Source organism: Somniosus microcephalus, unplaced genomic scaffold (assembly GCF_052327205.1).
Source record: "Somniosus microcephalus isolate GS21.2 unplaced genomic scaffold, FLI_Smic_1.0 unresolved_chr1, whole genome shotgun sequence".
In the NCBI taxonomy this organism is placed as follows: domain Eukaryota; kingdom Metazoa; phylum Chordata; class Chondrichthyes; order Squaliformes; family Somniosidae; genus Somniosus; species Somniosus microcephalus.
This window is the reverse complement of record NW_028225179.1, coordinates 4,038,277-4,064,977: the sequence shown is the minus strand read 5'-3', so window position 1 is coordinate 4,064,977 and position 26,701 is coordinate 4,038,277. Positions and strand designations below refer to the sequence as shown.

At 44.8% G+C, this 26,701-nt stretch overlaps 8 non-coding genes across 8 annotated transcripts; 3 read left to right on the top strand and 5 right to left on the bottom strand.

Annotated features, from left to right (window-relative positions):
• Nucleotides 1-113: 113 nt before the first annotated feature.
• Nucleotides 114-203, bottom strand: trnap-cgg (transfer RNA proline (anticodon CGG)). Its single transcript is given in 2 exon segments — nt 114-149; nt 168-203. It is a non-coding gene; the product is annotated as a tRNA-Pro (tRNA).
• Nucleotides 204-1,728: 1,525 nt separating this feature from the next.
• Nucleotides 1,729-1,819, bottom strand: trnap-agg (transfer RNA proline (anticodon AGG)). Its single transcript is given in 2 exon segments — nt 1,729-1,765; nt 1,784-1,819. It is a non-coding gene; the product is annotated as a tRNA-Pro (tRNA).
• A 4,755-nt stretch (nt 1,820-6,574) lies between these two features.
• trnap-cgg (transfer RNA proline (anticodon CGG)) lies at nt 6,575-6,664 on the bottom strand. Its single transcript is given in 2 exon segments — nt 6,575-6,610; nt 6,629-6,664. It is a non-coding gene; the product is annotated as a tRNA-Pro (tRNA).
• A 1,795-nt stretch (nt 6,665-8,459) lies between these two features.
• Nucleotides 8,460-8,551, top strand: trnar-ucg (transfer RNA arginine (anticodon UCG)). The gene is given in 2 exon segments: nt 8,460-8,496; nt 8,516-8,551. It is a non-coding gene; the product is annotated as a tRNA-Arg (tRNA).
• Nucleotides 8,552-9,803: 1,252 nt separating this feature from the next.
• On the bottom strand, nt 9,804-9,894 carry trnap-agg (transfer RNA proline (anticodon AGG)). The gene is given in 2 exon segments: nt 9,804-9,840; nt 9,859-9,894. It is a non-coding gene; the product is annotated as a tRNA-Pro (tRNA).
• A 1,795-nt stretch (nt 9,895-11,689) lies between these two features.
• On the top strand, nt 11,690-11,781 carry trnar-ucg (transfer RNA arginine (anticodon UCG)). The gene is given in 2 exon segments: nt 11,690-11,726; nt 11,746-11,781. It is a non-coding gene; the product is annotated as a tRNA-Arg (tRNA).
• A 1,254-nt stretch (nt 11,782-13,035) lies between these two features.
• On the bottom strand, nt 13,036-13,125 carry trnap-agg (transfer RNA proline (anticodon AGG)). Its single transcript is given in 2 exon segments — nt 13,036-13,071; nt 13,090-13,125. It is a non-coding gene; the product is annotated as a tRNA-Pro (tRNA).
• A 5,029-nt stretch (nt 13,126-18,154) lies between these two features.
• Nucleotides 18,155-18,245, top strand: trnar-ucg (transfer RNA arginine (anticodon UCG)). The gene is given in 2 exon segments: nt 18,155-18,191; nt 18,210-18,245. It is a non-coding gene; the product is annotated as a tRNA-Arg (tRNA).
• Nucleotides 18,246-26,701: the final 8,456 nt, after the last annotated feature.

Genomic DNA, 26,701 nt, shown 5'->3' with positions numbered 1-26,701 from the left:
TTCTGTGTCTGTTTAAAATGGCAGAGCTCACAGTCCCGGATCATTCCGTTTTTTTTAAAGTAGAGCGATTTCAGCTTTCATGACTGAGGTGTTGAGTTTAACTAAATGTGACTGGGCTCGTCCGGGATTTGATCCCGGGACCTCTCGCATTTTAAGCCACAGAAATTCCCGAAGCGAGAATCATACCCCTAGACCAACGAGCCGCCGATGTTATGCTTCAAGTTGCATTGCGATTCCCTGCGCTGGTGCAAACCCAGCTCGCAGAAGTCCTGTTCATTCAGTTAAAATATGTTTATCTTTTCCTCAATCCGCTTCTTTTTGCGAGCATTTTAATTGAATCTGCTCACAATTCTCCCCATAAAAAGAGGTACAGCCGCATCAGTGGCCGCGTGGCCTAATGGATGAGGCGTCTGGCTTCGGTTGCGAGGTTTTTCAGTTATCAGACGATTGCAGGTTCGAGTCCTGCCGCGGTCGTTCAATTAAATTGGCGACACTTTTTCTGTTCTGAATCTGGCTTCAAACCAACCATTTTTGACAGTCCCTCAACTGAAGCAGCGGAAGGCCTTTTGCTTACATTAAGCTGATTGTACATTTTCAACATTGTAGATCTGTGTGCATGGGCAGGATAAGCGGTGAAGTGGACTTTCTTTCAGGGTATTTCTGCTTAGATGCAAAAACCAGGAAATGGAATGGCTGGGAGCAGTGCATGGTTGAGACGAGGTGGCCGAGAGGTTGAGGCGATGGACTGTTCATCGAGAATGCGGATCCCATCCTCGTCGTTATTACGTTTGATACTGGCACACTTTCCGAGCTTTTAACTGAAACTTGCCTAAAATAAACTTTCAAATGCAATTTCGTCAGAATCGCCCTGGTGCTCCTGGTCTGTGCCCCATGCATTACTCATATCTTGTTAAAATTAAAAGAGACCACTGCAATTCTTCAACATCTTGAATGAATGTGGAGCAGTGATCGTGATTCGGAGATTGTCGAACTCCTCCTTTCTTCTGCTGAGATTGTCACCGAATGAAAGAGTAGCGGGACCAGAGGCAAATGTTTAGGGAGCAGAAACATAAATTTCTCCTTCAGGAGGCAATGTAATTTCAAAAATATTGATCAACCTTAATGAAGAGATTTTCTGTTGTAGTGTCTTTGGATGAGAGCTAAATAATGGGCGAGAAATCCTCGTTCTTTTCGGCATACTCTCATGGGATCGGAGGGCCCGGTTTAACGTCTTACCAGCAAGACGGGGGCACCAACAGTGCAGCACTACCTCAGTACTGCACTGGAGTGTCAGCCTGGATTATGTGCTCAAATCTCTGGAGTGCTGCTTGACATGGCTGCAGCTGAGCCACGGCTGACACCTACACTCAGGTCATTTGGCTGGAGAGAAATGACGGAGATAAATGGAAAAATAATAATGGAGTAAACCTTCAATTTGTCGTCCAACAGAAGAGCGGGCATTGTAATCGGCCGCCTATTATAGAAACAGTCCGATTTATGTTGCCATCGCTTTCTTAAGCATTGAAAATCAGGCCTGTCTTTAATGGAATGGCTCGTGGTCAGTTGTTAATCACTCTGGGTCTGTTTAAACCGGGAGTGCTTTCAGTCCCGGATCATTCTGTGTCTGTTTAAAATGGCAGAGCTCAGAGTCCCGGATCATTCCGTTTTTTTTAATGTAGAGCGATTTCAGCTTTCATGACTGAGGTGTTGAGTTTAACTAAATGTGACTGGCCTCGTCCGGGATTTGAACCCGGGACCTCTCGCATTTTAAGCCACAGAAATTCCCTAAGCGAGAATCATACCCCTAAACCAACGAGCCGCCGATGTTATGTTTCAAGTTGCATTGCGATTCCCTGCGCTGGTGCAAACCCGGCTCGCAGAAGTCCTGTTCATTCAGTTAAAATATGTTTATCTTTTCCTCAATCCGCTTCTTTTTGCGAGCATTTTAATTGAATCTGCTCACAATTCTCCCCATAAAAAGAGGTACAGCCGCATCAGTGGCCGCGTGGCCTAATGGATAAGGCGTCTGACTTCGGTTGCGAGGTTTTTCAGTTATAAGACGATTGCAGGTTCGAGTCCTGCCGCGGTCGTTCAATTAACTGGGCGACACTTTTTCTGTTCTGAATCTGGCTTCAAACCAACCATTTTTGACAGTCCCTCAACTGAAGCAGCGGAAGGCCTTTTGCTTACATTAAGCTGATTGTACATTTTCAACATTGTAGATCTGTGTGCATGGGCAGGATAAGCGGTGAAGTGGACTTTCTTTCAGGGTATTTCTGCTTAGATGCAAAAACCAGGAAATGGAATGGCTGAGAGCAGTGCATGGTTGAGACGAGGTGGCCGAGAGGTTGTGGCGATGGACTGTTCATCGAGAATGCGGATCCCATCCTCGTCGTTATTACGTTTGATACTGGTACCCTTTCCGAGCTCTTAACTGAAACTTGCCTAAAATAAACTTTCAAATGCAATTTCGTCAGAATCGCCCTGGTGCTCCTGGTCTGTGCCCCATGCATTACTCATATCTTGTTAAAATTAAAAGAGACCACTGCAATTCTTCAACATCTTGAATGAATGTGGAGCAGTGATCGTGATTCGGAGATTGTCGAACTCCTCCTTTCTTCTGCTGAGATTGTCACCGAATGAAAGAGTAGCGGGACCAGAGGCAAATGTTTAGGGAGCAGAAACATAAATTTCTCCTTCAGGAGGCAATGTAATTTCAAAAATATTGATCAACCTTAATGAAGAGATTTTCTGTTGTAGTGTCTTTGGATGAGAGCTAAATAATGGGCGAGAAATCCTCGTTCTTTTCGGCATACTCTCATGGGATCGGAGGGCCCGGTTTAACGTCTTACCAGCAAGACGGGGGCACCAACAGTGCAGCACTACCTCAGTACTGCACTGGAGTGTCAGCCTGGATTATGTGCTCAAATCTCTGGAGTGCTGCTTGACATGGCTGCAGCTGAGCCACGGCTGACACCTACACTCAGGTCATTTGGCTGGAGAGAAATGACGGAGATAAATGGAAAAATAATAATGGAGTAAACCTTCAATTTGTCGTCCAACAGAAGAGCGGGCATTGTAATCGGCCGCCTATTATAGAAACAGTCCGATTTATGTTGCCATCGCTTTCTTAAGCATTGAAAATCAGGCCTGTCTTTAATGGAATGGCTCGTGGTCAGTTGTTAATCACTCTGGGTCTGCTAAACCGGGAGTGCTTTCAGTCCCGGATCATTCTGTGTCTGTTTAAAATGGCAGAGCTCACAGTCCCGGATCATTCCGTTTTTTTTAAAGTAGAGCGATTTCAGCTTTCATGACTGAGGTGTTGATTTTAACTAAATGTGACTGGCCTCGTCCGGGAATTGAACCCGGGACTTCTCGCATTTTAAGCCACAGAAATTCCCTAAGCGAGAATCATACCCCTAGACCAACGAGCCGCCGATGTTATGTTCCAAGTTGCATTGCGATTCCCTGCGCTGGTGCAAACCCAGCTCGCAGAAGTCCTGTTCATTCAGTTAAAATATGTTTATCTTTTCCTCAATCCGCTTCTTTTTGCGAGCATTTTAATTGAATCTGCTCACAATTCTCCCCATAAAAAGAGGTACAGCCGTATCAGTGGCCGCGTGGCCAAATGGATAAGGCGTCTGACTTCGGTTGTCGAGGTTTTTCAGTTATCAGACGATTGCAGGTTCGAGTCCTGCCGCGGTCGTTCAATTAACTAGGCGACACTTTTTCTGTTCTGAATCTGGCTTCAAACCAACCATTTTTGACAGTCCCTCAACTGAAGCAGCGGAAGGCCTTTTGCTTACATTAAGCTGATTGTACATTTTCCACATTGTAGATCTGTGTGCATGGGCAGGATAAGCGGTGAAGTGGATTTTCTTTCAGGGTATTTCTGCTTAGATGCAAAAACCAGGAAATGGAATGGCTGAGAGCAGTGCATGGTTGAGACGAGGTGGCCGAGAGGTTGAGGCGATGGACTGTTCATCGAGAATGCGGATCCCATCCTCGTCGTTATTACGTTTGATACTGGTACCCTTTCCGAGCTTTTAACTCAAGCTTGCCTAAAATAAACTTTCAAATGCAATTTCGTCAGAATCGCCCTGGTGCTCCTGGTCTGTGCCCCATGCATTACTCATATCTTGTTAAAATTAAAAGAGACCACTGCAATTCTTCAACATCTTGAATGAATGTGGAGCAGTGATCGTGATTCGGAGATTGTCGAACTCCTCCTTTCTTCTGCTGAGATTGTCACCGAATGAAAGAGTAGCGGGACCAGAGGCAAATGTTTAGGGAGCAGAAACATAAATTTCTCCTTCAGGAGGCAATGTAATTTCAAAAATATTGATCAACCTTAATGAAGAGATTTTCTGTTGTAGTGTCTTTGGATGAGAGCTAAATAATGGGCGAGAAATCCTCGTTCTTTTCGGCATACTCTCATGGGATCGGAGGGCCCGGTTTAACGTCTTACCAGCAAGACGGGGGCACCAACAGTGCAGCACTACATCAGTACTGCACTGGAGTGTCAGCCTGGATTATGTGCTCAAATCTCTGGAGTGCTGCTTGACTTGGCTGCAGCTGAGCCACGGCTGACATCTACAGTCAGGTCATTTGGCTGGAGAGAAATGACGGAGATAAATGGAAACATTATAATGGAATAAACCTTCAATTTGTCGTCCAGCAGAAGAGCGGGCATTGTAATCGGCCGCCTATTATAGAAACAGTCCGATTTATGTTGCCATCGCTTTCTTAAGATTGAAAATCAGGCCTGTTTTTAATGGAATGGCTCGTGGTCAGTTGTTCATCACTCTGGGTCTGTTTAAACCGGGAGTGCTTACAGTCCCGGATCATTCTGTGTCTGTTTAAAATGGCAGAGCTCACAGTCCCGGATCATTCCGTTTTTTTTAAAGTAGAGCGATTTCAGCTTTCATGACTGAGGTGTTGAGTTTAACTAAATGTGACTGGGCTCGTCCGGGATTTGATCCCGGGACCTCTCGCATTTTAAGCCACAGAAATTCCCGAAGCGAGAATCATACCCCTAGACCAGCGAGCCGCCGATGTTATGCTTCAAGTTGCATTGCGATTCCCTGCGCTGGTGCAAACCCAGCTCGCAGAAGTCCTGTTCATTCAGTTAAAATATGTTTATCTTTTCCTCAATCCGCTTCTTTTTGCGAGCATTTTAATTGAATCTGCTCACAATTCTCCCCATAAAAAGAGGTACAGCCGCATCAGTGGCCGCGTGGCCTAATGGATAAGGCGTCTGGCTTCGGTTGCGAGGTTTTTCAGTTATCAGACGATTGCAGGTTCGAGTCCTGCCGCGGTCGTTCAATTAAATTGGCGACACTTTTTCTGTTCTGAATCTGGCTTCAAACCAACCATTTTTGACAGTCCCTCAACTGAAGCAGCGGAAGGCCTTTTGCTTACATTAAGCTGATTGTACATTTTCAACATTGTAGATCTGTGTGCATGGGCAGGATAAGCGGTGAAGTGGACTTTCTTTCAGGGTATTTCTGCTTAGATGCAAAAACCAGGAAATGGAATGGCTGAGAGCAGTGCATGGTTGAGACGAGGTGGCCGAGAGGTTGAGGCGATGGACTGTTCATCGAGAATGCGGATCCCATCCTCGTCGTTATTACGTTTGATACTGGTACCCTTTCCGAGCTTTTAACTGAAACTTGCCTAAAATAAACTTTCAAATGCAATTTCGTCAGAATCGCCCTGGTGCTCCTGGTCTGTGCCCCATGCATTACTCATATCTTGTTAAAATTAAAAGAGACCACTGCAATTCTTCAACATCTTGAATGAATGTGGAGCAGTGATCGTGATTCGGAGATTGTCGAACTCCTCCTATCTTCTGCTGAGATTGTCACCGAATGAAAGAGTAGCGGGACCAGAGGCAAATGTTTAGGGAGCAGAAACATAAATTTCTCCTTCAGGATGCAATGTAATTTCAAAAATATTGATCAACCTTAATGAAGAGATTTTCTGTTGTAGTGTCTTTGGATGAGAGCTAAATAATGGGCGAGAAATCCTCGTTCTTTTCGGCATACTCTCATGGGATCGGAGGGCCCGGTTTAACGTCTTACCAGCAAGACGGGGGCACCAACAGTGCAGCACTACCTCAGTACTGCACTGGAGTGTCAGCCTGGATTATGTGCTCAAGTCTCTGGAGTGCTGCTTGACTTTGCTGCCGCTGAGCCACGGCTGACACCTACACTCAGGTCATTTGGCTGGAGAGAATGACGGAGATAAATGGAAAAATTATAATGGAGTAAACCTTCAATTTGTCGTCCAACAGAAGAGCGGGCATTGTAATCGGCCGCCTATTATAGAAACAGTCCGATTTATGTTGCCATCGCTTTCTTAAGATTGAAAATCAGGCCTGTTTTTAATGGAATGGCTCGTGGTCAGTTGTTAATCACTCTGGGTCTGTTTAAACCGGGAGTGCTTACAGTCCCGGATCATTCTGTGTCTGTTTAAAATGGCAGAGCTCACAGTCCCGGATCATTCCGTTTTTTTTAAAGTAGAGCGATTTCAGCTTTCATGACTGAGGTGTTGAGTTTAACTAAATGTGACTGGGCTCGTCCGGGATTTGATCCCGGGACCTCTCGCATTTTAAGCCACAGAAATTCCCGAAGCGAGAATCATACCCCTAGACCAACGAGCCGCCGATGTTATGCTTCAAGTTGCATTGCGATTCCCTGCGCTGGTGCAAACCCAGCTCGCAGAAGTCCTGTTCATTCAGTTAAAATATGTTTATCTTTTCCTCAATCCGCTTCTTTTTGCGAGCATTTTAATTGAATCTGCTCACAATTCTCCCCATAAAAAGAGGTACAGCCGCATCAGTGGCCGCGTGGCCTAATGGATAAGGCGTCTGGCTTCGGTTGCGAGGTTTTTCAGTTATCAGACGATTGCAGGTTCGAGTCCTGCCGCGGTCGTTCAATTAAATTGGCGACACTTTTTCTGTTCTGAATCTGGCTTCAAACCAACCATTTTTGACAGTCCCTCAACTGAAGCAGCGGAAGGCCTTTTGCTTACATTAAGCTGATTGTACATTTTCAACATTGTAGATCTGTGTGCATGGGCAGGATAAGCGGTGAAGTGGACTTTCTTTCAGGGTATTTCTGCTTAGATGCAAAAACCAGGAAATGGAATGGCTGGGAGCAGTGCATGGTTGAGACGAGGTGGCCGAGAGGTTGAGGCGATGGACTGTTCATCGAGAATGCGGATCCCATCCTCGTCGTTATTACGTTTGATACTGGCACACTTTCCGAGCTTTTAACTGAAACTTGCCTAAAATAAACTTTCAAATGCAATTTCGGCAGAATCGCCCTGGTGCTCCTGGTCTGTGCCCCATGCATTACTCATATCTTGTTAAAATTAAAAGAGACCACTGCAATTCTTCAACATCTTGAATGAATGTGGAGCAGTGATCGTGATTCGGAGATTGTCGAACTCCTCCTTTCTTCTGCTGAGATTGTCACCGAATGAAAGAGTAGCGGGACCAGAGGCAAATGTTTAGGGAGCAGAAACATAAATTTCTCCTTCAGGAGGCAATGTAATTTCAAAAATATTGATCAACCTTAATGAAGAGATTTTCTGTTGTAGTGTCTTTGGATGAGAGCTAAATAATGGGCGAGAAATCCTCGTTCTTTTCGGCATACTCTCATGGGATCGGAGGGCCCGGTTTAACGTCTTACCAGCAAGACGGGGGCACCAACAGTGCAGCACTACCTCAGTATTGCACTGGAGTGTCAGCCTGGATTATGTGCTCAAATCTCTGGAGTGCTGCTTGACATGGCTGCAGCTGAGCCACGGCTGACATCTACAGTCAGGTCATTTGGCTGGAGAGAAATGACGGAGATAAATGGAAACATTATAATGGAGTAAACCTTCAATTTGTCGTCCAACAGAAGAGCGGGCATTGTAATCGGCCGCCTATTATAGAAACAGTCCGATTTATGTTGCCATCGCTTTCTTAAGCATTGAAAATCAGGCCTGTCTTTAATGGAATGGCTCGTGGTCAGTTGTTAATCACTCTGGGTCTGCTAAACCGGGAGTGCTTTCAGTCCCGGATCATTCTGTGTCTGTTTAAAATGGCAGAGCTCACAGTCCCGGATCATTCCGTTTTTTTTAAAGTAGAGCGATTTCAGCTTTCATGACTGAGGTGTTGAGTTTAACTAAATGTGACTGGCCTCGTCCGGGAATTGAACCCGGGACTTCTCGCATTTTAAGCCACAGAAATTCCCTAAGCGAGAATCATACCCCTAGACCAACGAGCCGCCGATGTTATGTTCCAAGTTGCATTGCGATTCCCTGCGCTGGTGCAAACCCAGCTCGCAGAAGTCCTGTTCATTCAGTTAAAATATGTTTATCTTTTCCTCAATCCGCTTCTTTTTGCGAGCATTTTAATTGAATCTGCTCACAATTCTCCCCATAAAAAGAGGTACAGCCGTATCAGTGGCCGCGTGGCCTAATGGATAAGGCGTCTGACTTCGGTTGTCGAGGTTTTTCAGTTATCAGACGATTGCAGGTTCGAGTCCTGCCGCGGTCGTTCAATTAACTAGGCGACACTTTTTCTGTTCTGAATCTGGCTTCAAACCAACCATTTTTGACAGTCCCTCAACTGAAGCAGCGGAAGGCCTTTTGCTTACATTAAGCTGATTGTACATTTTCAACATTGTAGATCTGTGTGCATGGGCAGGATAAGCGGTGAAGTGGATTTTCTTTCAGGGTATTTCTGCTTAGATGCAAAAACCAGGAAATGGAATGGCTGAGAGCAGTGCATGGTTGAGACGAGGTGGCCGAGAGGTTGAGGCGATGGACTGTTCATCGAGAATGCGGATCCCATCCTCGTCGTTATTACGTTTGATACTGGTCCCCTTTCCGAGCTTTTAACTGAAACTTGCCTAAAATAAACTTTCAAATGCAATTTCGTCAGAATCGCCCTGGTGCTCCTGGTCTGTGCCCCATGCATTACTCATATCTTGTTAAAATTAAAAGAGACCACTGCAATTCTTCAACATCTTGAATGAATGTGGAGCAGTGATCGTGATTCGGAGATTGTCGAACTCCTCCTATCTTCTGCTGAGATTGTCACCGAATGAAAGAGTAGCGGGACCAGAGGCAAATGTTTAGGGAGCAGAAACATAAATTTCTCCTTCAGGATGCAATGTAATTTCAAAAATATTGATCAACCTTAATGAAGAGATTTTCTGTTGTAGTGTCTTTGGATGAGAGCTAAATAATGGGCGAGAAATCCTCGTTCTTTTCGGCATACTCTCATGGGATCGGAGGGCCCGGTTTAACGTCTTACCAGCAAGACGGGGGCACCAACAGTGCAGCACTACCTCAGTACTGCACTGGAGTGTCAGCCTGGATTATGTGCTCAAATCTCTGGAGTGCTGCTTGACTTTGCTGCCGCTGAGCCACGGCTGACACCTACACTCAGGTCATTTGGCTGGAGAGAATGACGGAGATAAATGGAAAAATTATAATGGAGTAAACCTTCAATTTGTCGTCCAACAGAAGAGCGGGCATTGTAATCGGCCGCCTATTATAGAAACAGTCCGATTTATGTTGCCATCGCTTTCTTAAGCATTGAAAATCAGGCCTGTCTTTAATGGAATGGCTCGTGGTCAGTTGTTAATCACTCTGGGTCTGCTAAACCGGGAGTGCTTTCAGTCCCGGATCATTCTGTGTCTGTTTAAAATGGCAGAGCTCACAGTCCCGGATCATTCCGTTTTTTTTAAAGTAGAGCGATTTCAGCTTTCATGACTGAGGTGTTGAGTTTAACTAAATGTGACTGGCCTCGTCCGGGATTTGAACCCGGGACCTCTCGCATTTTAAGCCACAGAAATTCCCTAAGCGAGAATCATACCCCTAAACCAACGAGCCGCCGATGTTATGTTTCAAGTTGCATTGCGATTCCCTGCGCTGGTGCAAACCCGGCTCGCAGAAGTCCTGTTCATTCAGTTAAAATATGTTTATCTTTTCCTCAATCCGCTTCTTTTTGCGAGCATTTTAATTGAATCTGCTCACAATTCTCCCCATAAAAAGAGGTACAGCCGCATCCGTGGCCGCGTGGCCTAATGGATAAGGCGTCTGACTTCGGTTGCGAGGTTTTTCAGTTATAAGACGATTGCAGGTTCGAGTCCTGCCGCGGTCGTTCAATTAACTGGGCGACACTTTTTATGTTCTGAATCTGGCTTCAAACCAACCATTTTTGACAGTCCCTCAACTGAAGCAGCGGAAGGCCTTTTGCTTACATTAAGCTGATTGTACATTTTCAACATTGTAGATCTGTGTGCATGGGCAGGATAAGCGGTGAAGTGGACTTTCTTTCAGGGTATTTCTGCTTAGATGCAAAAACCAGGAAATGGAATGGCTGAGAGCAGTGCATGGTTGAGACGAGGTGGCCGAGAGGTTGAGGCGATGGACTGTTCATCGAGAATGCGGATCCCATCCTCGTCGTTATTACGTTTGATACTGGTACCCTTTCCGAGCTCTTAACTGAAACTTGCCTAAAATAAACTTTCAAATGCAATTTCGTCAGAATCGCCCTGGTGCTCCTGGTCTGTGCCCCATGCATTACTCATATCATGTTAAAATTAAAAGAGACCACTGCAATTCTTCAACATCTTGAATGAATGTGGAGCAGTGATCGTGATTCGGAGATTGTCGAACTCCTCCTTTCTTCTGCTGAGATTGTCACCGAATGAAAGAGTAGCGGGACCAGAGGCAAATGTTTAGGGAGCAGAAACATAAATTTCTCCTTCAGGAGGCAATGTAATTTCAAAAATATTGATCAACCTTAATGAAGAGATTTTCTGTTGTAGTGTCTTTGGATGAGAGCTAAATAATGGGCGAGAAATCCTCGTTCTTTTCGGCATACTCTCATGGGATCGGAGGGCCCGGTTTAACGTCTTACCAGCAAGACGGGGGCACCAACAGTGCAGCACTACCTCAGTACTGCACTGGAGTGTCAGCCTGGATTATGTGCTCAAATCTCTGGAGTGCTGCTTGACATGGCTGCAGCTGAGCCACGGCTGACACCTACACTCAGGTCATTTGGCTGGAGAGAAATGACGGAGATAAATGGAAAAATAATAATGGAGTAAACCTTCAATTTGTCGTCCAACAGAAGAGCGGGCATTGTAATCGGCCGCCTATTATAGAAACAGTCCGATTTATGTTGCCATCGCTTTCTTAAGCATTGAAAATCAGGCCTGTCTTTAATGGAATGGCTCGTGGTCAGTTGTTAATCACTCTGGGTCTGCTAAACCGGGAGTGCTTTCAGTCCCGGATCATTCTGTGTCTGTTTAAAATGGCAGAGCTCACAGTCCCGGATCATTCCGTTTTTTTTAAAGTAGAGCGATTTCAGCTTTCATGACTGAGGTGTTGAGTTTAACTAAATGTGACTGGCCTCGTCCGGGAATTGAACCCGGGACTTCTCGCATTTTAAGCCACAGAAATTCCCTAAGCGAGAATCATACCCCTAGACCAACGAGCCGCCGATGTTATGTTCCAAGTTGCATTGCGATTCCCTGCGCTGGTGCAAACCCAGCTCGCAGAAGTCCTGTTCATTCAGTTAAAATATGTTTATCTTTTCCTCAATCCGCTTCTTTTTGCGAGCATTTTAATTGAATCTGCTCACAATTCTCCCCATAAAAAGAGGTACAGCCGTATCAGTGGCCGCGTGGCCTAATGGATAAGGCGTCTGACTTCGGTTGTCGAGGTTTTTCAGTTATCAGACGATTGCAGGTTCGAGTCCTGCCGCGGTCGTTCAATTAACTAGGCGACACTTTTTCTGTTCTGAATCTGGCTTCAAACCAACCATTTTTGACAGTCCCTCAACTGAAGCAGCGGAAGGCCTTTTGCTTACATTAAGCTGATTGTACATTTTCAACATTGTAGATCTGTGTGCATGGGCAGGATAAGCGGTGAAGTGGATTTTCTTTCAGGGTATTTCTGCTTAGATGCAAAAACCAGGAAATGGAATGGCTGAGAGCAGTGCATGGTTGAGACGAGGTGGCCGAGAGGTTGAGGCGATGGACTGTTCATCGAGAATGCGGATCCCATCCTCGTCGTTATTACGTTTGATACTGGTACCCTTTCCGAGCTTTTAACTGAAACTTGCCTAAAATAAACTTTCAAATGCAATTTCGTCAGAATCGCCCTGGTGCTCCTGGTCTGTGCCCCATGCATTACTCATATCTTGTTAAAATTAAAAGAGACCACTGCAATTCTTCAACATCTTGAATGAATGTGGAGCAGTGATCGTGATTCGGAGATTGTCGAACTCCTCCTATCTTCTGCTGAGATTGTCACCGAATGAAAGAGTAGCGGGACCAGAGGCAAATGTTTAGGGAGCAGAAACATAAATTTCTCCTTCAGGATGCAATGTAATTTCAAAAATATTGATCAACCTTAATGAAGAGATTTTCTGTTGTAGTGTCTTTGGATGAGAGCTAAATAATGGGCGAGAAATCCTCGTTCTTTTCGGCATACTCTCATGGGATCGGAGGGCCCGGTTTAACGTCTTACCAGCAAGACGGGGGCACCAACAGTGCAGCACTACCTCAGTACTGCACTGGAGTGTCAGCCTGGATTATGTGCTCAAATCTCTGGAGTGCTGCTTGACTTGGCTGCAGCTGAGCCACGGCTGACACCTACACTCAGGTCATTTGGCTGGAGAGAATGACGGAGATAAATGGAAACATTATAATGGAGTAAACCTTCAATTTGTCGTCCAACAGAAGAGCGGGCATTGTAATCGGCCGCCTATTATAGAAACAGTCCGATTTATGTTGCCATCGCTTTCTTAAGCATTGAAAATCAGGCCTGTTTTTAATGGAATGGCTCGTGGTCAGTTGTTCATCACTCTGGGTCTGTTTAAACCGGGAGTGCTTACAGTCCCGGATCATTCTGTGTCTGTTTAAAATGGCAGAGCTCACAGTCCCGGATCATTCCGTTTTTTTTAAAGTAGAGCGATTTCAGCTTTCATGACTGAGGTGTTGAGTTTAACTAAATGTGACTGGGCTCGTCCGGGATTTGAACCCGGGACCTCTCGCATTTTAAGCCACAGAAATTCCCTAAGCGAGAATCATACCCCTAGACCAACGAGCCGCCGATGTTATGCTTCAAGTTGCATTGCGATTCCCTGAGCTGGTGCAAACCCAGCTCGCAGAAGTCCTGTTCATTCAGTTAAAATATGTTTAATCTTTTCCTCAATCCGCTTCTTTTTGCGAGCATTTTAATTGAATCTGCTCACAATTCTCCCCATAAAAAGAGGTACAGCCGCATCAGTGGCCGCGTGGCCTAATGGATAAGGCGTCTGGCTTCGGTTGCGAGGTTTTCCAGTTATCAGACGATTGCAGGTTGGAGTCCTGCCGCGGTCGTTCAATTAAATTGGCGACACTTTTTCTGTTCTGAATCTGGCTTCAAACCAACCATTTTTGACAGTCCCTCAACTGAAGCAGCGGAAGGCCTTTTGCTTACATTAAGCTGATTGTACATTTTCAACATTGTAGATCTGTGTGCATGGGCAGGATAAGCGGTGAAGTGGATTTTCTTTCAGGGTATTTCTGCTTAGATGCAAAAACCAGGAAATGGAATGGCTGAGAGCAGTGCATGGTTGAGACGAGGTGGCCGAGAGGTTGAGGCGATGGACTGTTCATCGAGAATGCGGATCCCATCCTCGTCGTTATTACGTTTGATACTTTACCCTTTCCGAGCTTTTAACTGAAACTTGCCTAAAATAAACTTTCAAATGCAATTTCGTCAGAATCGCCCTGGTGCTCCTGGTCTGTGCCCCATGCATTACTCATATCTTGTTAAAATTAAAAGAGACCACTGCAATTCTTCAACATCTTGAATGAATGTGGAGCAGTGATCGTGATTCGGAGATTGTCGAACTCCTCCTTTCTTCTGCTGAGATTGTCACCGAATGAAAGAGTAGCGGGACCAGAGGCAAATGTTTAGGGAGCAGAAACATAAATTTCTCCTTCAGGAGGCAATGTAATTTCAAAAATATTGATCAACCTTAATGAAGAGATTTTCTGTTGTAGTGTCTTTGGATGAGAGCTAAATAATGGGCGAGAAATCCTCGTTCTTTTCGGCATACTCTCATGGGATCGGAGGGCCCGGTTTAACGTCTTACCAGCAAGACGGGGGCACCAACAGTGCAGCACTACCTCAGTACTGCACTGGAGTGTCAGCCTGGATTATGTGCTCAAATCTCTGGAGTGCTGCTTGACATGGCTGCAGCTGAGCCACGGCTGACACCTACACTCAGGTCATTTGGCTGGAGAGAAATGACGGAGATAAATGGAAAAATAATAATGGAGTAAACCTTCAATTTGTCGTCCAACAGAAGAGCGGGCATTGTAATCGGCCGCCTATTATAGAAACAGTCCGATTTATGTTGCCATCGCTTTCTTAAGCATTGAAAATCAGGCCTGTCTTTAATGGAATGGCTCGTGGTCAGTTGTTAATCACTCTGGGTCTGTTTAAACCGGGAGTGCTTTCAGTCCCGGATCATTCTGTGTCTGTTTAAAATGGCAGAGCTCAGAGTCCCGGATCATTCCGTTTTTTTTAAAGTAGAGCGATTTCAGCTTTCATGACTGAGGTGTTGAGTTTAACTAAATGTGACTGGCCTCGTCCGGGATTTGAACCCGGGACCTCTCGCATTTTAAGCCACAAAAATTCCCTAAGCGAGAATCATACCCCTAAACCAACGAGCAGCCGATGTTATGTTTCAAGTTGCATTGCGATTCCCTGCGCTGGTGCAAACCCAGCTCGCAGAAGTCCTGTTCATTCAGTTAAAATATGTTTATCTTTTCCTCAATCCGCTTCTTTTTGCGAGCATTTTAATTGAATCTGCTCACAATTCTCCCCATAAAAAGAAATACAGCCGCATCAGTGGCCGCGTGGCCTAATGGATAAGGCCTCTGACTTCGGGTTGCGAAGTTTTTCAGTTATCAGACGATTGCAGGTTCGAGTCCTGCCGCGGTCGTTCAATTAACTGGGCGACACTTTTTCTGTTCTGAATCTGGCTTCAAACCAACCATTTTTGACAGTCCCTCAACTGAAGCAGCGGAAGGCCTTTTGCTTACATTAAGCTGATTGTACATTTTCAACATTGTAGATCTGTGTGCATGGGCAGGATAAGCGGTGAAGTGGACTTTCTTTCAGGGTATTTCTGCTTAGATGCAAAAACCAGGAAATGGAATGGCTGAGAGCAGTGCATGGTTGAGACGAGGTGGCCGAGAGGTTGAGGCGATGGACTGTTCATCGAGAATGCGGATCCCATCCTCGTCGTTATTACGTTTGATACTGGTACCCTTTCCGAGCTTTTAACTGAAACTTGCCTAAAATAAACTTTCAAATGCAATTTCGTCAGAATCGCCCTGGTGCTCCTGGTCTGTGCCCCATGCATTACTCATATCTTGTTAAAATTAAAAGAGACCACTGCAATTCTTCAACATCTTGAATGAATGTGGAGCAGTGATCGTGATTCGGAGATTGTCGAACTGCTCCTTTCTTCTGCTGAGATTGTCTCCGAATGAAAGAGTAGCGGGACCAGAGGCAAATGTTTAGGGAGCAGAAACATAAATTTCTCCTTCAGGAGGCAATGTAATTTCAGAAATATTGATCAATCTTAATGGAGAGATTTTCTGTTTTAGTGTCTTTGGATGAGAGCTAAATAATGGGCGAGAAATCCTCGTTCTTTTCGGCATACTCTCATGGGATCGGAGGGCCCGGTTTAACGTCTTACCAGCAAGAAGGGGGCACCAACAGTGCAGCACTACATCAGTACTGCACTGGAGTGTCAGCCTGGATTATGTGCTCAAATCTCTGGAGTGCTGCTTGACTTGGCTGCAGCTGAGCCACGGCTGACACCTACACTCAGTTCATTTGGCTGGAGAGAAATGACGGAGATAAATGGAAACATTATAATGGAGTAAACCTTCAATTTGTCGTCCAACAGAAGAGCGGGCATTGTAATCGGCCGCCTATTATAGAAACAGTCCGATTTATGTTGCCATCGCTTTCTTCAGCATTGAAAATCAGGCCTGTCTTTAATGGAATGGCTCGTGATCAGTTGTTTATCACTCTGGGTCTGTTTAAACTGGGAGTGCTCACAGTCCCGGATCATTCTGTGTCTGTTTAAAATGGCAGAGCTCACAGTCCCGGATCATTCCGTTTTTTTTAAAGTAGAGCGATTTCAGCTTTCATGACTGAGGTGTTGAGTTTAACTAAATGTGACTGGGTTCGTCCGGGATTTGATCCCGGGACCTCTCGCATTTTAAGCCACAGAAATTCCCTAAGCGAGAATCATACCCCTAGACCAACGAGCCGCCGATGTTATGCTTCAAGTTGCATTGCGATTCCCTGAGCTGGTGCAAACCCAGCTCGCAGAAGTCCTGTTCATTCAGTTAAAATATGTTTATCTTTTCCTCAATCCGCTTCTTTTTGCGAGCATTTTAATTGAATCTGCTCATAATTCTCCCCATAAAAAGAGGTACAGCCGCATCAGTGGCCGCGTGACCTAATGGATAAGGCGTCTGGCTTCGGTTGCGAGGTTTTTCAGTTATCAGACGATTGCAGGTTCGAGTCCTGCCGCGGTCGTTCAATTAAATTGGCGACACTTTTTCTGTTCTGAATCTGGCTTCAAACCAACCATTTTTGACAGTCCCTCAACTGAAGCAGCGGAAGGCCTTTTGCTTACATTAAGCTGATTGTACATTTTCAACATTGTAGATCTGTGTGCATGGGCAGGATAAGCGGTGAAGTGGACTTTCTTTCAGGGTATTTCTGCTTAGATGCAAAAACCAGGAAATGGAATGGCTGAGAGCAGTGCATGGTTGAGACGAGGTGGCCGAGAGGTTGAGGCGATGGACTGTTCATCGAGAATGCGGATCCCATCCTCGTCGTTATTACGTTTGATACTGGCACCCTTTCCGAGCTTTTAACTGAAACTTGCCTAAAATAAACTTTCAAATGCAATTTCGTCAGAATCGCCCTGGTGCTCCTGGTCTGTGCCCCATGCATTACTCATATCTTGTTAAAATTAAAAGAGACCACTGCAATTCTTCAACATCTTGAATGAATGTGGAGCAGTGATCGTGATTCGGAGATTGTCGAACTCCTCCTTTCTTCTGCTGAGATTGTCACCGAATGAAAGAGTAGCGGGACCAGAGGCAAATGTTTAGCGAGCAGAAACATAAATTTCTCCTTCAGGAGGCAATGTAATTTCAAAAATATTGATCAACCTTAATGAAGAGATTTTCTGTTGTAGTGTCTTTGGATGAGAGCTAAATAATGGGCGAGAAACCCGCGTTCTTTTCGGCATACTCTCATGGGATCGGAGGGCCCGGTTTAACGTCTTACCAGCAAGACGGGGGCACCAACAGTGCAGCACTACCTCAGTACTGCACTGGAGTGTCAGCCTGGATTATGTGCTCAAATCTCTGGAGTGCTGCTTGACATGGCTGCAGCTGAGCCACGGCTGACACCTACACTCAGGTCATTTGGCTGGAGAGAAATGACGGAGATAAATGGAAAAATAATAATGGAGTAAACCTTCAATTTGTCGTCCAACAGAAGAGCGGGCCTTGTAATCGGCCGCCTATTATAGAAACAGTCCGATTTATGTTGCCATCGCTTTCTTAAGCATTGAAAATCAGGCCTGTCTTTAATGGAATGGCTCGTGGTCAGTTGTTAATCACTCTGGGTCTGTTTAAACCGGGAGTGCTTTCAGTCCCGGATCATTCTGTGTCTGTTTAAAATGGCAGAGCTCAGAGTCCCGGATCATTCCGTTTTTTTTAAAGTAGAGCGATTTCAGCTTTCATGACTGAGGTGTTGAGTTTAACTAAATGTGACTGGCCTCGTCCGGGATTTGAACCCGGGAGTTCTCGCATTTTAAGCCACAGAAATTCTCTAAGCGTGAATCATACCCCTAGACCAACGAGCCGCCGATGTTATGTTTCAAGTTGCATTGCGATTCCCTGCGCTGGTGCAAACCCAGCTCGCAGAAGTCCTGTTCATTCAGTTAAAATATGTTTATCTTTTCCTCAATCCGCTTCTTTTTGCGAGCATTTTAATTGAATCTGCTCACAATTCTCCCCATAAAAAGAGGTACAGTCGCATCAGTGGCCGCGTGGCCTAATGGATAAGGCGTCTGACTTCGGTTGCGAGGTTTTTCAGTTATCAGACGATTGCAGGTTCGAGTCCTGCCGCGGTCGTTCAATTAACTAGGCGACACCTGTTCTGAATCTGGCTTCAAACCAACCATTTTTGACAGTCCCTCAACTGAAGCAGCGGAAGGCCTTTTGCTTACATTAAGCTGATTGTACATTTTCAACATTGTAGATCTGTGTGCATGGGCAGGATAAGAGGTGAAGTGCACTTTCTTTCAGGGTATTTCTGCTTAGATGCAAAAACCAGGAAATGGAATGGCTGAGAGCAGTGCATGGTTGAGACGAGGTGGCCGAGAGGTTGAGGCGATGGACTGTTCATCGATAAGGCGGATCCCATCCTCGTCGTTATTACGTTTGATACTGGTCCCCTTTCCGAGCTTTTAACTGAAACTTGCCTAAAATAAACTTTCAAATGCAATTTCGTCAGAATCGCCCTGGTGCTCCTGGTCTGTGCCCCATGCATTACTCATATCTTGTTAAAATTTAAAGAGACCACTGCAATTCTTCAACATCTTGAATGAATGTGGAGCAGTGATCGTGATTCGGAGATTGTCGAACTCCTCCTTTCTTCTGCTGAGATTGTCACCGAATGAAAGAGTAGCGGGACCAGAGGCAAATGTTTAGGGAGCAGAAACATAAATTTCTCCTTTAGGAGGCAATGTAATTTCAAAAATATTTATCAACATTAATGAAGAGATTTTCTGTTTTAGTGTCTTTGGTTGAGAGCTAAATAATGGGCGAGAAATCCTCGCTCTTTTCGGCATACTCTCATGGGATCGGAGGGCCCGGTTTAACGTCTTACCAGCAAGACGGAGGCACCAACAGTGCAGCACTACCTCAGTACTGCACTCGAGTGTCAGCCTGGATTATGTGCTCAAGTCTCTGGAGTGCTGCTTGACTTTGCCCCCGCTGAGCCACGGCTGACACCTGCACTCAGTTCATTTGGCTGGAGAGAAATGACGGAGATAAATGGAAAAATTATGATTTGTCGTCCAGCAGAAGAGCGGGCATTGTAATCGGCCGCCTATTATAGAAACAGTCCGATTTATGTTGCCATCGATTTCATAAGCATTGAAAATCAGGCCTGTCTTTAATGGAATGGGTCGTGGTCAGTTATTAATCACTCTGGGTCTGTTTAAACCGGGAGTGCTCACAGTCCCGGATCATTCTGTGTCTGTTTAAAATGGCAGAGCTCACAGTCCCGGATCATTCCGTTTTTTTTAAAGTAGAGCGATTTCAGCTTTCATGAATGAGGTGTTGAGTTTAACTAAATGTGACTGGGCTCGTCCGGGATTTGAACTCGGGACCTCTCGCATATCTAAGCCACAGGAATTCCCTAAGCGAGAATCATACCCCCTGGACCCACGAGCCGCCGATGTTATGTTTCAAGTTGCATTGCGATTCCCTGCGCTGGTGCAAACCCAGCTCGCAGAAGTCCTGTTCATTCAGTTAAAATATGTTTATCTTTTCCTCAATCCGCTTGTTTTTGCGAGCAGTTTCCTTGAATCTGCTCACAATTCTCCCCATAAAAAGAGGCTCAGCAGCTTCAGCGGCCGCGTGGCCTAATGGATAAGGCGTCTGAATTCTGGTTGCGAGTTTTTCAGTTATCGAAAGATTGTAGGTTGGCGTCCTGCCGCGGTCGTTTAATTAACTGGGAGACGCTTTTTCTTTTCTGAATCTGGCTGCAAACCGACCATTTTTGACAGTCCCTCAACTGAAGCAGCGGCAGGCCTTTTGCTTACATTAAGCTGATTGCACATTTTCAACATTGTAGATCTGTGTGCACGGGCAGAATAAGCGGTGAAGTGAACTTTCTTTCAGGGTATTTCTGCTTAAATGCAAAAAGCCGGAAATGGAATGGTTGAGAGCAGTGTATGGTGGAGACGAGGTGGCCGAGAGATTAAGGCGATGGACTGTTAATCTATTGGGCTCTGTACGCGTGGGTTCTGGATCCCATCCTCGTCGTTATTACGTTTGAAAGGGATTGCCAGCGAGGCCCACGTTCCAGGAAGGAATAAAAAGAACAGTTTTTTCGCTCATGATGTTGCTTAATAAAGGGATTGTTGATGAAGTGCCTGTTTCACTAGATGCTACTTGACCTGATCAACGTTCGCTCCATCATATATTTTTTATTTTGAACTTTGCAGCGAGCATTTCTTCGGGCAACAACAAAATCAATACAATTTTATGACAGGAGTGAGTTTCGAATCCACGCCCCCGAAAAGAACGAAGTTTTAATTTAGTGCCTTAGATTGTTCGGCCACGCTACCACACCCGTGTTATTTCATTTCTGATACTGGTGACTGATAATTGAAAGCCGGCATTGAGCCAAGGGCTTTGCATTGAGAAAGAAGGAAACAAAGAGCTTTCTGAGCTCTGTTTATGGAGCGAGGTGGTTGAGGGGTTAAGGCGGTGGGTCGCTAATCATCTGTGCTCTTCACGCATTGTTTTGAATTCTACCGTTATTGTATTTAAGACTAGATCTTTTTCAACGCATCCAAGACTCCTGAGCCCTTTCCTTGCCCAATCCGCAGTGGGAAATTTTGTTTTGCTGCCTCACTCTATTTGCACAAATCAGCAAAGTCCTCATTTCAGCCCAAACTGTTTCTTGCACGGAGGTGTTGAAATTGTAAGCTATAAGTTACGTGAAGTGTAATTGAAAGTGGACAGTGACGTCTGGTAAAAGGAAAATTTCTCTTCAGATGCTGCCTGATCTATTGAATATTTCCAATATGTTCTGTTTTAATTTTGTGCTTTCACTGTAGCAGTTTACCCGACAACACAAAACTTGCCTCAAGGGCGCAGTTTCAGGCAAAACGTTTCTGCGCTCTTCTCACATACAAGATCTACTTACCTTTCCCCACACACGATGTAAAGGCAGCTGTTTCTGCCCACTTTCTCCTGCACCGCAACATTCCAAACACACGTTGCTCCTGGCATCAGGGAGTCTCAGAGTCTCTCAGAGGGGATTGCCAGAGCAATGGGGAGCTCAGAAGCTGTGAGGGAATTGAAGGGTTTCTGAGATAGTATCACGTGGGTATGAGGGCTCTAAATGGATACCAGAGAGAGTAACGGACACTCAGAAGGTATTATAGAGGGAAAGGGAACTCAGGAGGTATCAGAGAGGTTTATTGAGCGCTCGGGAGGTATGAGAGTGTGTAAGGGGCGCTCAGAATGTATCAAAGAGTGTACGGGACGCTGAGGAGCTATCAGTGAGAGTAGGCAATACTCTGGAGATATCAGAGTGAGAAATGAACACTAGGTTTTATCAGAAAGATTGAGGAACGCTTAGGTGGTAGCAGTGAGTCTGGTGGAACATGAGTTTTTATCGTGTAAACTTCACATTGTCTAAATATCAACATGGTTAATGAAAGCAAAGTTGAATCCGAATGTAACAGCTGGTCTGCCATGTCCTAAGTGGGGACTGTAACGATCAATAACATGTCATTCTATAGTGGACACTAGGTGGAGCCGTAGAGCTGTGTAGAGCTGTATATATGACTGCACTACCCAGCTGTATATATATTAAGACTACATTACCCATGAGGCACGAGGCTACCCACAAGGAAGCAGTCAAGATGGAAGCCTCTACAGATACTGTACCAGTCCACATTTGCTCAACAAAGTAACTAACAAAAGCTAGCTGTGTTCATAATAAGAATGTCTATTTATTAATGAACATAACATGGTACCAGGATGGTGAAGATCTGCTGAAAATTGTGAAAAGCGACATGGAGAATTTGAAGCCACCAGAGCGTTTGAATCTCACAGAAAAAATCGACTACAATTGGCAGACTTCTAAACAGTAATTCGAACTCTACATTGCAGCCATCGGATTCGGTACGAAGCCAGACGCAAGGAAGATAGAATTGCTGCTTATGGTTGCAGGCCCACAGGTGACAGAGGTATTTAATACATTTGTATTTAATCCAGTGGAGAACAGAGAAAAATTAGGAGATGTGCTAAAAAAATTTGATGCACTTTGCGCTCCCAAAAAGAATGAGACGTATGAAAGATACATCTTCCGTTCTCGGACACAGCAACAAAATGAGACTTTTGCTAGCTTTATAACTGACCTGAAACTGAAAGCACAGACATGTAATTTCTCTGAGCTCAAAGCATCCATGATTCGTGACCAGATTGTGTTTGGTATTCAGGATAAAAAAAGTCAGGGAACGTCTGTTGAGAGAAACCAAACTAAATTTGGATAATGCGGTGAAAATATGCCAAGCCAGCGAGCTAGCTCGAAAGCACACGAAGACTTTCAGTGAAATCAATAATGATGCGATTGCAATGAGTGATAATGCTGCTGTCGGTGCTGTGTACTACAAGGGGAAGAAACGTGGGCAGAACAGAAATGAAAAGCAATCGGAGGATGAAATTTTTAATTGTAAACGCTGTGGTTGCAAACACCAGTTAAGACAATGCCCAGCGTTTGGAAAAATGTGCACAAAGTGTAATGGAAAGAATCACTTTGCCAAGCAATGCTTTTCAAAAGTAAAAACAACGAAAGGGCAACAAGTTAAAGTGATTGAGGACATTGATGCTCAAAGTGATCACATTTGCAGTAAGTGTTGACTGCTCGAGGAACTCCGGCTCCGTGTTGAAGAGCTGGAGTCCGAGCTTCAAACACTGAGACACATCAGGGAGGGGGAGAGTTACCTGGACTCTGTGTATCACGAGGTAGTCACACCAATTAGATTAATTAATTCAGATGTAGTCCGTGGCCAGGGTCAGGATGGTGTGACTAGAAGTGAGGCAGGTGCGGGGACCAAGGAGGTAGTGTTGGAGGAGCCGCAGCCCTTGCACTTGTCCAACAGGTTCGAGGCTCTTACTCCCTGTGGGGACAGGAGCAGGAACTGCAGGGAGGATGAGCAACCTGGCCACAGCACCGTGGACAGGGGGCCATTCAATTGGGGGGAGTTAAAATAAATGTTGTAGTGGTAGGGGATAGTATCGTTAGGGGGATAGATAGAGTTCTTTGCAGCCGAGAGCGAGAGTCCCGAAGGCTGTGTTGCCTGCCCGGTGCCAGGGTTAAGGACATCGCCTCTGGACTGGAGAGAAACTTGGAGTGGGAGGGGGAGGATCCAGTTGTCGTGGTCCATGTTGGTACCAACGACATAGATAGGACAAGGAAAGAGGTACTGCTGAGGGAGTTTGAGCAGCTAGGGGTCAAATTAAAAAGCAGAACCACAAGGGTAATAATCTCTGGATTATTACCTGAGCCACGAGCGAATTTGGCTAGGACAAATAAAATTAGAGAGTTAAATGCTTGGCTCAAAGACTGGTGTGGGAGAAATGGGTTTTGCTTCCTGGGGCACTGGCACCAGTACTGGGGCAGGAGGGAGCTGTTCCATTGGGATGGGCTTCACTTGGCCAGTGCTGGGACTAGAGTCCTGGCGGATCATATAACTAGGGTTGTAGAGAGGGCTTTAAACTAACTAGTGGGGGGGAGATTCCTAGAGAGCAAATAATAAAAATGACAACAGAGAAGGTCATAGACTTAGGTTGCAGTGGGGAAATTAAAAATCAGAGCGTGTCAGGAAGGGGCAGAAGGTATGCAGTAAAAGGTAAAGTACTAAAAAGGGGAAAAGCAGGAACTAAGTGTCACAAAACATCTTTGAAAGTTCTCTGTCTGAATGCACGTAGCATTTGTAACAAAATAGACGAGTTAATGGCACAAATAACTACATATGGGTATGATCTTGTGGCCATTACAGAAACATGGCTGCAGGGTGACAATGCCTGGGAATTCAACATACCAGGTTGTTTAACGATCAGGAAGGACAGGCAGGAAGGAAGGGGAGGTGGGGTGGCTATGATAATAAAGGAAGGAATCACTGTAATAGAGAGAAATGATATTGGGTCAAAAGATCAGGATAATGAAACAGTTTGGGTGGAGGTAAGGAATAATAAGGGGAAAAAACACTAGTGGGCGTAGTCTATAGGCCTCCGAACAGTGGCAACTCTGTTGGACGGAGTATCAATCAGGAAATAGTTGAGGCTTGTAATAAGGGAACATCTATAATTATGGGGGATTTTAACTATCATATTAATTGGACAAATCAAATTGGGCAGGGCTGCCTTGAGGATGAGTTCATTGAGTGTATTAGTGATGGGTTTCTTGAGCAGTATGTAACTGAACCGACGAGGGGGCAAGCAACCTTAGATCTGGTCCTGTGTAACGAGATGGGATTAATTAAAAATGTCCTAGTAAAGTATCCCCTTGGAATGAGTGACCATAACATGGATGAATTCCATATTCAATTAGAGGGTGAGAAGGTTGGATCTCAAACAAGTGTGCTAAGCTTGAATAAAGGAGACTATGAAGATATGAGAGCGGATTGAGTAGAGTGGATTGGGACAATAGATTAAAGGGTAAGACGATACATGATCAGTGGTGTACATTTAAGGAGTTATTTTACAACTTCCAAAAAAAATATATTCCACTGAGAAGAAAAGAGTGTAAAAGAAAAGACAGCCATCCGTGGCTAAGTAAAGAAATTAAGGATAGTATTCGACTAAAAACAAGGGCATATAAGGTAGCCAAATCTATTGGGAGGATAGAGGATTGGGAAAACTTTAAAAGACAGCAAAAAATAACAAAAAGATTGATTAAGAAAGGGAAGATAGATTATGAAAGTAAATTAGCATAAAATATAAAAACAGATAGTAAGAGTTTTTATAGTTATATAAAAAGAAAAAGGGTGGCTAAAGTAAATGTTGGTCCCTTAGAGGATGAGACCGGGAAATTAATGGTGGGAAATATGGAGATGGCAAAAACACTGAATGAATATTTTACATCAGTCTTTACAGTAGAAGACACTAAGAATATCCCAACACTGGATAAACAGGGGGCTAAAGGGGGGGATGAGCTAAACATGATCAAAATCACTAAGGAAGTGGTACTCAGTAAAATAATGGGACTCAAGGCGGATAAATCATCTGGACCTGATGGGTTACATCCCAGGGTCTTGAAGGAAGTGGCGGCAGGGATTGTGGATGCATTGGTAATAATTTTCCAAAACTCCCTGGACTCGGCAAAGGTCCCGGCAGACTGGAAAACTGCTAATGTAACACCCTTATTTAAAAAGGGCAGTAGACAGAAGGCTGGAAACTATAGATCGGTTAGCCTAACATCTGTGGTCGGTAAAATTTTGGAGTCCATTATTAAGGAGACAGTAACAGGACATTTAGAATATCATAACTTAATAGGACAAAGTCAGCATGGTTATATGAAGGGGAAGTCATGTTTGACAAATTTGCTGGAGTTCTTTGAGGAAGTAACATATAGGGTGGATAAAGGGGAACCAGTGGACGTAGTGTATTTAGACTTCCAAAAGGCATTTGACAAGGTGCCACACAAAAGATTATTGCTTAAGATAAAAAATCACGGGATTGAGGGTAATATTCTGGCATGGATAGAGGATTGGCTATCTAACAGAAGGCAGAGAGTTGGGATAAATGGTTCATTCTCAGACTGGCAATCAGTAACTAGTGGTGTTCCGCAGGGGTCAGTGCTGGGGCCCCAGCTCTTTACAATCTATATTAACGATTTGGAGGAGGGGACCGAGTGTAACATATCAAAGTTTGCAGATGATACTAAGATGGGAGGGAAAGTAGTGAGTGAGGAGGACATAAACAACCTGCAAGGGGACATCGACAGGCTAAGTAAGTGGGCAGAGATTTGGCAGATGGAATACAATACTGGAAAGTGTGAGGTTATGCACTTTGGCAGGAAAAATCGTAGAGCAAGTTATTATCTTAATGGCAAGAAACTGGAAAGTACTGAAGTGCAAAGGGATCTGGGGGTCCTGATGCACGAAACTCAAAAGGTTAGTATGCAGGTGCAGCAAGGGATTAAGAAGGCCAATGGAATGTTGGCTTTCATTGCTAGGGAAATAGAATATAAAAATAGGGAGGTATTGCTTCAGTTGTACAAGGTATTGGTGAGACCGCACCTGGAATACTGCGTACAGTTTTGGTGTCCATACTTAAGAAAGGACATACTTGCTCTCGAGTCAGTACAAAGAAAGTTCACTCGGTTAATCCCAGGGATGAGGGGATGGACATATGAGGAGAGGTTGAGTAGATTGGGACTCTACTCATTGGAGTTCAGAAGAATGAGAGGCGATCTTATTGAAACATATAAGATTGTGAAGGGGTTGGATCGGGTGGATGCGGGGAAGATGTTGCCGATGATGGGTGAAACTAGAACTAGGGGGCATAGTCTTAGAATAAGGGGCTGCTCTTTCAAAACTGAGATGAGGAGGAACTACTTCACTCAGACGGTGGTAGGTCCATGGAATATGCTGCCCCAAAAAGCTGTAGAAGCTACATCATTACATAAATTTATAACAGAAATAGACAGTTTCCTAGAAGTAAAGGGAATTAAGGGTTACGGGGAGCGGGCAGGAATTTGGACATGAGTCTAGGTTCGGATCGGTCATGGCCCTGTGGGTAGCGGAGCGGGCCCAGGGGCCGTGTAGCCTGATACTGCT